At 36.8% G+C, this 12810-nt stretch overlaps 1 protein-coding gene across 6 annotated transcripts in view; it reads left to right on the top strand.

Annotated features, from left to right (window-relative positions):
- LOC307108733 (uncharacterized protein) overlaps nucleotides 1-12810 on the top strand; it is an 823426-nt gene that overhangs the window by 480508 nt on the left and 330108 nt on the right. The gene's annotated exons all lie outside the window — the stretch shown is intronic.

Genomic DNA, 12810 nt, shown 5'->3' with positions numbered 1-12810 from the left:
CTTTGAAAAATAATTTCAGTTGGTTACCAAGAGGAAAAAAAAGTAATTGCTTTACTGAATTGAAAATATTTTACTTTTTTTTCTTCTTTTAAAACCAGCCTTTGTTTCTTCTGCCCTCCTCCTGCAGAGAAACTGCAGGGAGTAGAGTTTTTTAATACAAGAATGTATTATCACCTTATATTACCTCCCTGTGGTTTCTGGAAAAATGCAATCCCAACTACAATCCCTGGCTGTGGTATTTGTCTCTGCTTGTTTTGAAAATGGCTGTAGCTATTTTATATGATCAGGCCTCTAAATTATACTCTGCAAAATGTTGCTCAACTTACTTTCCTCTTCCTTTCTTCTTTTTGTGGTTGCAGGAATTATGAGTCCCTGGTTTTTGAGCATTTTTTTTTTTTTTGCATTTAGAGTATCCACTTTATTTTCTTTTCCAACAACAAAACTATTTATGTTTTATGGAATTATGTTTTCCCCATTGTACCACTTGTCCTCCTAGTTCAACCAAAGCCAAAGTCCTGTTTTGTTCTTACGTATTAATAATTTATTAAATAGATGAATTTAGAAATGGAATTTGCAGAGATAGAGTAGAAGAAAATCTACATGGAAAAGGAAAATCAGATTTACACTAGAGAATTTCATGATAAAACCTAATAAAAAGGTTTATGAAAAAGTTCTTTTCCAATAAGAAGAACAATTGAAACAGTTGCCACTCCAGTAAAAGCAAATACACCCTGGGATCAATGTCTCATGTATATAAATTAATTGTTTCTGTGTACCATTTAGTTCACTTGAAAATAATTTACTTTAGATATCTAACATACCTGTATATCTTAATTGCAGTATGAACATAGATAAGTAGGTCATTTTGAAGGAGAATAAGAAAGAGTTGTTGTAAACTATTATGTTTTAGGGTAGTTTTGTGGACATAATCAATACAGAAATTTGCACTAGGAATGGTTCCATGGAAACAGAACCACAAAAATGGGAATTTGTAAGTAGCTCTCTTACCTAATTAGATTTAAAGACATCCATGAGCTGGGCTGCTCTGCTAGCTCATGGCATATAGTGACAAAAGAGTTAATTTAAATTATCACAAAGTAGTCAGTCACCTGAAATAATTAAATATCTATAGCCTGAAACTTCTAGGTAACCAAGGAGTAACTGCCATAGAAATGTTAGGGTAAATAAGGTAAATAATGAACGTGTAGTTGCCTCTAAATGCACTGGAAAATTAGAGAGAGGAAAGTATAAACCCATGGCTTTGGATTCTCAGTTCAAGGTCCTAGTAAGAGACCAGAAAATATCCACCACTGCTCTGAAAAGTACCTTTATTTCCTGTAGTTCCATGGTCAAGATTTCTGAAATTACAAACTGCAACCACTAATCCACTTATTGCTTTTTACCTCAGGACCAAATTCAATGTCATATACAATGATTACCAAAGAAATATCAAGTGAATAAATGAATGAATACTTGAGAAGAAAGGCGTGGTACCAAACAATAAATATGATAGTAAGAGAAATGATATATATAGATAAATGCACTCTGACTTCATCCTAAAGAAAAGGGGAAGGAAAAACATTTGGCTCCTTTCATATAAAACTTTAAAAATTTTAATTTGTACTTCTTTGATTCCAAAAGACTTACGGGAAACACATTTTATATATAATAGAGTTGGTGTTAATTTGATTTCTTACCTAATTTAATTAAAGATTAGCTTTGATTAAATATGTTGAGGGGAGGGTTAGTCTAAATTCAAATGGTTAGGGTTTTAAATTCCATTTCCAGACATGGTAATTCAGTTATGTGTGAAAAAAGGAGGAATAATTTATTTCAGAACTTCTTTCTGATTTCTTATTTCAAAATGATTCCTCGAATCACATTATTTTGATGACCATTTTAAATAACAAGCAGCTTGCATTTGAGACTTGATGTGAAAAGCCCGACAGTGGGAGCTTTTAGCCACATTCATGCAGAACCTCAGCTCACTGTAATCCTGGTGGAAGGATTGCAGTTAGTTCTGTTTATTACCTTTCCCTCAAGAGACAGACACGTGGCTATTTACTTCCACTTCCACTTCCACTTCTGGGCTGTCGTTGTTGCTTTTGGGTGACATAAAAGGTCTGTTCAGCTTAAATTCACCAAACTTTTAGAATGCAATCTAGTATCTGCTGAAGCCTTAAGGTAAGCACACCTGCCAGACAATATTTCATACTGGAATATTCCCTATCCACCTATGTTATGAAGAGTGATCTTCATAGAGGTAGTTGCACTCTATTCTCCAAATTGTTTTTAAATTTCCTTGTGGCTGGCTTAAGTCAATAGAGCAGTGTAGTGCACCTTTTGAAAAATCTCCTGTCTCACTTCTCAATACTTGCAATTTTTTTTTTTCATATTAAGCAAGAGAAGTCACCGTCATATACTGTATAGTTATCTGTGATCTATTGGCTCAACTCTGCTGGATTAATGCCAGATTTCAACACTTAGCTCCCCACTGGCAAACTACTTTCCCACCAGTGGTTAAAAAATGATCACTTTTACGCTTAAGTACACACATTGACATCTCCTGTCTTGAATTCTTCTGAAAAAGAAGAAAAATAGCTAGAGAAGTCTACCATAGCAGGCCCCCTCTGGCAGGGATTCGAAAGTAAAAGAGCATTTCCAATTTCAGTCAGAACCAACTGGTTCAGAAAAGTTCAGGTACTTCAGAAGTTAACGTAGGGCTCCCTTTAGTCCCATCAGGATTGGCATTCCTAGCTGCCCAGTTTGCTTGTACTCAGTTCAGCTGCTTTGTTATTACTTACAGAAAATGTTGCCTCAGCTGGAAAGCAGAATCCTATCAGTAACCATTTTTAGAGGAGTTTGATGATGATATTTCAGTGGGACAAAAGGAAAAGAGTGCCCCCTCAGGATTCCTTTAAAATCCATAAAGCCAGGTTTTGAAAAGAACATGAGTGGAATGCAGCAAGGAACCTGTCCTTAACAATTCCTCTTCATTGAATTGCTTCCAGGTTGTCCTTTAAATGGCCACCCTTCATAGTATAGGGCATCTTTACTTACTGGAAAAATGGCAACCTTCTCATGACATAAAAAAATGGTTTTACACAAAGAACTGAAATAAATTATTTTCTCTTTCCTGTTTTAGGATGAAATTATAAGCTTTGATGAAGAGATTTTTGTTTTTCTTCTCCATGGCAAATGGGATAATAAATCCTGATATTAAAAGTAATAAGTACCAATTGGATTTGAAGAAAAACAAAACCCTAATACTTTATTTTCTTGAATTTGAAGTTTTTGTGTGTTTTTTCCTTAATTTCTTAAGCAAATGAAATTGTTAGATTACTATTGGTTCTTCATGAGTTATCAACACACAGAGCATATTATTTTGATGAAGCTTTAAGTGAAATAAAATCCAAAGTTTTCTTTGCTATTTATGAAGGATATTGAAATAGAGAAATTGGTGCTTATCCCTCTCCCCCGTCCCCCCCCCCTGCCAAAAAACAAAACAAACCATAGTATAACCAGAAAAGTCCCAACACAAAACAAGAAACAGGCCAGAGTGAAGGATGGGGTTGAGTCAGGTGTTACCCTAGATAAGATAGACTGCAGATGCAAAAGGGTTACAGAAGGACCTTTTCAGCTGAGGTGGTTAGAGGAACTTCAAGAAACAAGTACTTTAGAAATAGTCACTAGAAGAAATAAAGAGGTAGAATTCATGTTAGAGGCCAAATCTTAATTTTCTACCTCTTTAGAATAAAGAAATTGGGCATTTCTATAAAGTCAGCATAAGCAAACATCCCTAGAAGTTTTTAATCTAAGTTAAAGAAAATGAGTACATTTAAAGGAAATATAGTAAAATAAACTAAGAGTCTAGGAGAAATGAAAAAAAGGAGAGATATAGGATACTATGTTTTTACAGGTAAAGGTGAATACATTTAGGAGGAGAAAGTCATAAAAGTTACAACTATAGAGTGCAATGACCAAGGAGGGTGATAACTGTTGAGTGTCTAAGTTTCAGAAAGACAAGGACTGAAACAAATCACTGAATTTTGTGACAAGGTGATTTTTGTTGACCTTACAGCACTTTCAGTGGTCCATTGGAGTTTGAAGAGCTAAATGAAAAAAAAAATCAGGGGCAATAATTAGATACTGTTATGTAAGAATTTTAACTGTGGAAGAAGGAATGAATAATAGAATAGGGATCAGAGTAGTAATGATAGCAGAGAAATGTGTTTGTGTGTGTGTTGATATAACTGGTGCTTTATAATATTAAACATGGTTCTTATCTGAATTAGAAGAATATGAGAAAGAATTGGAAGAAAATGAGAGAATTACCACTTAATATGTTAAAGAGAATATATTTAGAAATAATATGTCTCAATATTAGAAGAAAATTTAATAAAGTGTTCATGTTGAGGATGAGTTTTAGAGAAAGAGTTTGCCTAAGATCAGGGATAGATCTAAAAAGTTTATAAAACATCAAAAAAGTTTCAAATAAGGGTGAGGATGTGTATGTGAACAAAGATGGAATGATCTTGTTCAGGTTAATGGAGATTCAAGTAAAAGTAGAGACAAGGTTGGATATTAAAAGAGATCAGAAAGTTGGAGTGTTACAGACTGTGAGCAGAGTACATGAGGCCCAACAAGCAAAGAGTGGAACCAAACTGTAGTATTTTAAACTAAACATTCAGATATCTAGACCTGCTTTATACTTGAAGAAAGTAAAAACATCTCCATGTTGTGTGAGTTTTGAGTGCTGAAAATCATTCACTACTTCCCCTGTCTCAGAGTCATAACCCCGCCAAAGTTCTTGAACTTTTCATGCTATTTATTACTTTAGGTCAAATTAGTAGAAGGTCTCCATTAGAATGAAAATAGCACCAAAATTATTACCATATCATTAGTATTGTCTGTCAATCAGTAAGCGCTAATTATATCCTTAAAAATTTTTTTTAATCCTCACCCGAGGATATTTTTCCATTGATTTTTAGAGAGAGTGGAAGAGAGAGGGAAAGACAGAGAGAAATAGATATAAGAGAAACACATCGATTTGTTGCCTCCTGTATGTGCCCCAACCAGGGTCCAGGCCCAGGAAGGAGCCTGCAATCAAGGTACATGCCTTTGACCAGAATTGAACCTGGGCCCCTTCAATCCACAGGCCAAACTCTATTCACTGAGCCAGATCAGCTAGGGCTAATCATATCTTACTTATCCATGCTTAGCATAAAGAAATGGCTGTTTAATGCTGAATTTCTGGAGCCTATGTTATTCCATTCATAACTAATTTTTTTTTTTAATCCTCACTCAAGGACATGCTTAGAGAGAGTGAGGAAGGGAGAGAGGGAGGGAAGAAAGGAGGGAGGGAGGGAGGGAGAGAGACAGATAGACAGACAGACAGACAGACAGACAGACAGACAGACAGACATAGATGTGAAAGAGAAACATCAATTGGTTGCCTTATGTAGTGGCCTGGATGGGGATGAAACCGAAAACTCAGACATGTGCCCTGACCAGGAATCTTAACTGTCAACCTTTTAGTGCACACTCCAGCCAACTGAGCCATTTCAGCCGGCCATACTAATTTTACAAATGAGATCTCCAGTGGTATCTTTAAGAACATATCATGTTTTAACTTTCATTGTTCATGTGAAGGATTGGCCCTTTCATTTGATTGACTCTTCATTTACCAGTAAAAGTAACTAAAATGACCAATACAATATTTTCACCAGCTTGTTGTTTAAATGCAGCTACAGATGTCTTATTTCAAATAGTTACTTACTATTAACTTTCATTGTTTTTATTAAGAAGAATCCCAGTATCTGTCTTTGGAGGCTTCATTGCAATGAATAGGCCAATAGTTTAGTGTATTCTAGAATTTTCGCCTTCCTAAGTGCATTAATTCTGTTACAAAACTCAGGAAGAGAAAGAGAATAACAGAGACTGAGAGACGATCAGAGAACTCAACTTCCTGGCTGTTGCAGTTTCTACACTTTATGTGGAAAAACAAGGTCATTGAGGAGGAAGTCTTAGAAAAATTGCTTTTATAGCACAAAAGAGAAGTGTGCAGAAGTAAAAAGGAAATAATACTTCAGTAATATTTCACTCATGTGGTCATTCCAAAGTTGAAATGAATTAATACATGTAAACCAGTTGGAACAATCCTGACACGTGTAATATAAATGCTATGTGATGTAGTTACTTTTAGCACTAAAAGCTGAAAGCACTGTGCATATTGTTTGATCTAGAAGATGTTGCTCTGTTGTTTTGACTTCAGCAAAAAGTGAAATCATGCACACCAGAAAATACATTTAGAAACCTTCTTCTAGATTATTCAGCCTCTGAGATATTTCTCTTGTCCATCAAAAGAAGAAGCTGAGAGAGAAACGAAATAGCCTCAAAAGAAGCAAAAGATCAGAATTGAGCATTTTTTTTTCTCCATGGAGCATTAAGTGGTAAAAAGCACCCTAAATATTTGCATTCTGCCTTTTTCAAATTAAATATACATTTTTATTAGAAAATATGGTGGCTGCCATAGCAATTAAGCAATTTTTATTATTTTCCTGTCACTGAAGTCTTTCTTTAAGAGGAGTAAAATTTTAGGTAACATCCACTATAGAATCTGACTTCAATGCTACACCTTGGATAAGTCATTATTGTTGTTTAAGACACATTTGAAGGAAATGAACTAAACATCCTAGTTTTACAATGACTGTAGAATATCTCAGAGTATTGATTCATCTGAAAAATGTTAAAAATAATAAATTACATTGTACCTAAGTTTCTCTTATTTTTCATTCTTGACTCTTGATAATTAATATTTATTTATATATCAAATAACAAGCATATTTAGTTAACAGCAACCATGTTTTTGCTATTCTAACTTCTAAAGGTAAATTTATTTTACATAAAACACCTCAGAAGCATGAGACTTTAAAAAAACTCTATGTAGAATTATGATTTTCTCCTGTTATTTTAAGGTGAAATGCAGCTTTCAAATATTACACTACAAAGATGAAAAATAACATTAGGTGGCAAAGATTACATTTGAAGGAACTGCATTCCCTGTGGAAGTTGCAGATTTGCCTCTGATACAAGAAAGGTGCTTGTTAAAACAAAGCACTTCTCTTGCTTTCTAAAATACATCAGTTCTACTAGATTTCTCTTATGAAATATCTTCACCTGGTAAACAGCTTATTAGGCTTTCAAAGTTGAAACCTAGAATTCAACCTTTTAAAATTAGGAATTCCTGAGCACAGGCATCTTCCTTAGCACAGCCAACCCTCAGGCCTGGGATGTAAAGTGGCTCCTGGTCACAATGGGCACATTTTGGTACTAGATACTTCAGCATTTCATGCATTTAGTTAAACATGTAAATGTCCCTTTTGACATTTCCTAAGTTTTGGTTTTGTTTTACTTGCTTATCTATTTTTTTTTTTTTTGGACAAAACATACACATGCCCCAATTAAAAAGAACCTGATTATTATCCATTAAACAACACCTGAAATCTATCCCTACTTTAAGGATGTTGTTTCATTCCCAATCTATGATCATAAAATGAATCTGATTATCAACATACATAAAATGATTATAAACCATTCAGAAACTAGAACACAAAAATTTCAGTTATCTTAATGCTGAAAATCAAAACATTCTGAATAACATAAAAAATATATATAAATGCTTAGGACACTCTTTTGATACCTCCTCAAACTTAAAATAGAATTATAAGATATTTAAATACTTTCATTCTGTGATTAGCAAATACAGGGTGTCCCAAAAAACGTATATGCACTTTGAATAGTTATAAAGGTAGTGCTTATTAAAATACATTTCACTTTTAAAATTGAGCTATCAGCTGTTAAAATGTATATACACGTTTTGGGGCACCCTATTTTTTCCTATTAATCAACTAAATGTCTTTGTTTAAAAAATGTTTTTATTGATTTTTTTTAGAGAGAGAGGAAGGGAGAAGGATAGAGAGATAGAAACATCCATGAGAGCGAAACTTCTACCCACTGTCTCCTGCACGCCCTCTACTGGGGATCTAGCAGCAACCTAGGCATGTACCCTGACAGGGAATTGAACTAGTGACCTCTTGGTTCACGGGTTGACTCAACCACTGAGCCACACTTGCTGGGCAACTAAATGTCTTTCTTACTCTAATTTGTAGAGCACTTATTTTATTTATAAAAGTGCAGTTAGAATCACAGAACTATGTAGTGTAGACCAAATCTAGTCACTCAGATATGAGAAAAGTCAGATCTAGAAAAATGGAGAGATCTCAGATTTTCACAGGGATGGGACTTGAACTTTGGTTCTGTAGAAGGAAATGCTATCGCCTTGTCTTGCATTTACATTCTATAATGTCTCCATGGCTAAACCTATGCTAAGACAATTCCTGATGAAAGCTATCTCATTTTGTAAATGCTGAAGACTAGGTAAATTAACAATTATTCTGGTTATCAAATGAGTTCATTAGAGATCAAAAGACTTTAGATCAAAATACAACAACAAAGAAAATGGCTTGCTATTGGCTCTGGCAATTTGAGTGTCATAGTAGCAAATTTTCACTTTGTAACTTTATATTTTAGTAGCTCTCAGAATAAGAGTTGGTATTTGTTTTAATTCTAATTTCCTGGGACTTAATTACAATATCTAATAAATAGTCATTACACATTTAGTTTATCAAATATTTAATATGTATGCTTTATTATCATCAGACACACTATGCAGAGCCTGTTTTTTGTATACTAGTTTTTAAATCAAAGCCTTGCCCAAGTGTCTAATTAGCAGTGGTAGGCTCTTTGCTTGAACTCTCTAGCTTGAAGGAAGTTCAAGAAATTTGGTCTTTCATTTATTTTTTGTGAATTTATTAATCATTGTAAGGGCTAAGTTACTATAGCACAGATATCCCAAAGTAAAATTGCTTAAGAGGAGTACATTTTTTCTCAGATGGCAGTCCCCGCAATCCCAAGCCAAATGTGCAGGCTGTACTGTGGCTATACTCTGCATGCTCAATCTGGGACTGAATCTTTCCATTCTCTCCATTGGCAGTCCACAAGGTTGCTGTTTTTATCTGCATAATCAAAGCTTGCTCACAAACGCATCTTTATTTCAATTCACCGGAAATGCAAAGATCCCTAGTACAGAAATAGGCTAACTATTGAAGATGACTCAAAAGTTGAAACAGTCACTCTCATTACAACCTATTTTCAGTGGAGGTTGAGGAGTGTCATCTCTAGTTGGGAAGTCATTTACCCCCAGACAACTCTTACTATGGAAGAAGGGGAGAGGACCTGCCTGTCTCCGATGCAGGAACTGATCCTATCTAATAATAGACAAATATGCAAATTTACCACACGTCCGGCACACCCACAAGCCACGCCCACCACCCAATCAGAGCGAGTATGCAAATTAACCCAAACCAAGATGGCTACAGCCACAGAGAGCAAGGTTTCCTAGGTAACAGAGGAAGCCAAGCTTTCCGCCTGCCCTTGCCAGGCCTAAGCCTCCATTCAAGCTACAAAGTTTCAATTATAAAGGTAAACAAATTCAAACAAATGGCGGCAGAATGGAGCTTGAGAGAGCTGGCCAGGGTTGCCGCCGGCAACAGGGGAAGCAAAGCTTTCCGCACACCCTGGCCCGGCCCACCCGCTTAAGGCAACAAAGTTTCAATTATAACCCCAATACAAATGGCTGCCGGCCTTGTAGGGAGCCCCAGGCTTGGCTCCACTCCAGGCTACAAAGTTTCAATTGTAGAAGGAAAATAAATTCCAGATACCAGGGCCTCCGCCTGGGTTGCCAGGGGGCATGGCCGGCCTGCATACCACCACAGGCCCCTCGCTCAGGCCGCCCCATGCCCCAAGGGAACCCCACCCTGATCCGGGACACCCTTCAGGGCAAACCAGCTGGCCCCCACCCCTGTACCAGGCCTCTATCCTATCTAATAAAAGAGTAATATGCAGATTGATCATCACTGCAACACACAATATAGCTGCCCCCATGTGGTCAAAGATCCTGCCCCCATGTGGACACAAGATGGCCACCACAAGATGACCAGCAGGAGATGGCAGTTGGGAGGCACCCGGCCTGCAAGGGAGGGCAGTTGAGAGGGACCAAGCCTGCAAGGGAGGGTAGTTGGAGGTGATCAACCCTGCAGGAGAGGGCAGTTAGGGGTGACCAGGCCAGCAGAGGAGGAAAGTTAGGGGCAAACAGGCTGGCAGAAGAGTGGTTAGGGGGTGATCAGGCTGGCAGGCAGAAGCGGTTAGGGGCAATCAGGAAGGCAGGCAGGCAAGTAGTTGGGAGCCAGCAGTCCTAGATTGTGAGAGGGATGTCTGACTGCCCACGGGATCAGGCCTAAACAGGCAGTCGGACATCCCTCAAGGGGTCCCATATTGGAGAGGGTACAGGCTGGGCTGAGGGACAACCCCCCTCCATGAACGAATTTCATGCACCGGGCCTCTAGTAACTCCATAAATTCCCTTAACTTAGTAAAGGTGTGCTTCTGAGTAATTGCCTGCACCTTTGAACAGGGTTTTAAATTCTTCAAGCAACCTATATAAAATAAATTCTGCAGTAGGAATCACTTATCTACAAAACTTAAAATGTATATTTTAGAAAATGTAATATTTTAATGAGATTTTCACAAAACAACTAACTTAACCTTTCATATTAAATTCTTTAAGATAGCCATAAAGAAATCTGAGTATAAATATATTAATCATTGAATATGGAGGCCCTTTTGGATCCTCAAGGGCTTAGGTTGTCTTTCAACATGACCCATGAATTGACTTTCATTTGCTACCTCCCTATAAACCTTTTAACAAATATGAATGTCTATTTTCAGATCTATGCTCAGGGAAAGTTAAAAATAACATGTTCTCTACCCTCAAGGAAATTAAAATTTAATCACAAATATAACACATAAAGAGATCTTCTACCCAAAGTAAAATAAACACAAATGCCCTTTTTGTTTGCTTTGTGCAAACTTGATTTCCAGAGTTACACAGAAAATGTAATATAAATCCAAGGGAAAAGGAATCAATTTTAGTTGGGTTTCAACCATGGAAACATCTTGGAATTATTTGATACCAGAGGCCCGATGCACAAAGATTCTTGCAAGAATGGGCCTTCCTTCCCCTGGCTGCTGGCACCGCCTTTGCTCTGGCCAGAGCCGCCTTTCTGCCTTTGCTCCAGCCCGGAGACGCCTATGCACCTTCCTACGCTGCCCAGAGGCCCATAGTGGAGCGGCTGGGGCTGTGTGAAATGCCTGTGTCATTGCCATGGCCCCGCCCGTTGGTGCCTGTGTATGCAAATTAACCCACCAGCTTTGTTGGGTTAATTTGCATATTCACTCCTGATTGACTGGTGGGCGTCACGAAGGTACGGTCAATTTGCATCTTTCTCTTTTATTAATGTAGATACTTTGGTGAATCCCTTTTCTGTAGTAAAGAATAATGGATTAGAGAAGTTTATTTTTATATTGTTCTTAATTACTTGCAATTTTCAACACCTATTTTGCAGTAATATTGCAGCTTCAATGACATGAGCTCAGAAAACCATAGCCAGTTGTGTCTTCCCAAATAGAGATAAGGAAATTGTCAGAATATTAGTCTTCTATTCCAAACTGCCTAGGGAATGACAGGTCACAAATCACTATGGACAGGAAGAAATGAAAGTCTATATGTCAATTGTGTTTTTTCCTCTCTGGTTTTGAAGATTAAGAAATCCTCTTAAACTATACATTCATGTGTAGTAATTGATACATCTAGATCAGCTTAGGTCCTGTCAGTCTCATCATGTGCATTTATAAAGATAGAAGCTTAGAAACAACCATTTGCCTCCAGGCCTAGGAGCAGAAACAGAAATTGGCATAACTTCAAACCGTTTTGTAGTATATGGATGGTGACCACTCACTGTTAAAGTATTTCGAGGAGCTGGTTTGTTTATAGTTAGTGGACATTATGTACATGTAACACTTATTTAATAAAATCATCTTTACTCCTCTTAATTCTGGTTTCTCAGGAACTATTTTGGTAGTGTTTATAGGAAAAAACTAGCGAGACACTAAAGCCTATAGGTTGATTAAAGGTTGTGCACCATTACCACTATTCAGTTTCACATAAATTTCACTCTAAAAAGAAATTTTGTAGCTATTATCAGTCACTTCCCATTTCCAACCTTCCACAAACCTGGCAACCACTAATCTCTGTATGGATTTTCCCATTCTGGACATTTTATTTATTGACTCATATGGCCTTTGAATTCAAATTTAATCATATTGAAAATGTGGCTTTTGTGTCTGGTTTCTTTCCCTTAGCATAATGCTTTGAAGGTTTAATCATGTTGTAGTACACATAAGTACCTTGTTTCTTTTCAGGTGAATAATTTCCCATTGTATGGATTTATCACATTGTATTAGGGTTCTCCAGAGAATCAGAACCACAGAACCAATTGGTATTTATATTGATATTTATGTTGCCAAGGGTAAGAGAAGAACCATGACCAGCTCAATCAGCCCGATAGAACAAGAACCAATCAAGCAGAATGAGAATTCAACCTTCCTCTACCTTTTTGTTCCTTTTGGGGAGGGCTATCTGCTTTATTCACTCCATCAATTCAAATACTAATCTCTTCTCAAACACCCTCAAGACACAACAAGAAACATTGTTTAACCAGATATCTAAATATCTCTTAGCCCAGTCATGTTGAAACATAAATTTAACCATCATATGCATTTTGTTTTATCCATTCATTAGTTGATGGACATTTGGGTTGTTTTCACTTTGGGGCTACTATGAATAATACTT

The sequence above is a fragment of the Cnephaeus nilssonii genome (genome assembly GCF_951640355.1).
Source record: "Cnephaeus nilssonii genome assembly, chromosome: 2".
NCBI lineage: Eukaryota > Metazoa > Chordata > Mammalia > Chiroptera > Vespertilionidae > Cnephaeus > Cnephaeus nilssonii.
Note: the sequence above shows the minus strand (reverse complement) of the source record. Positions and strands in the feature narration are given on the sequence as shown.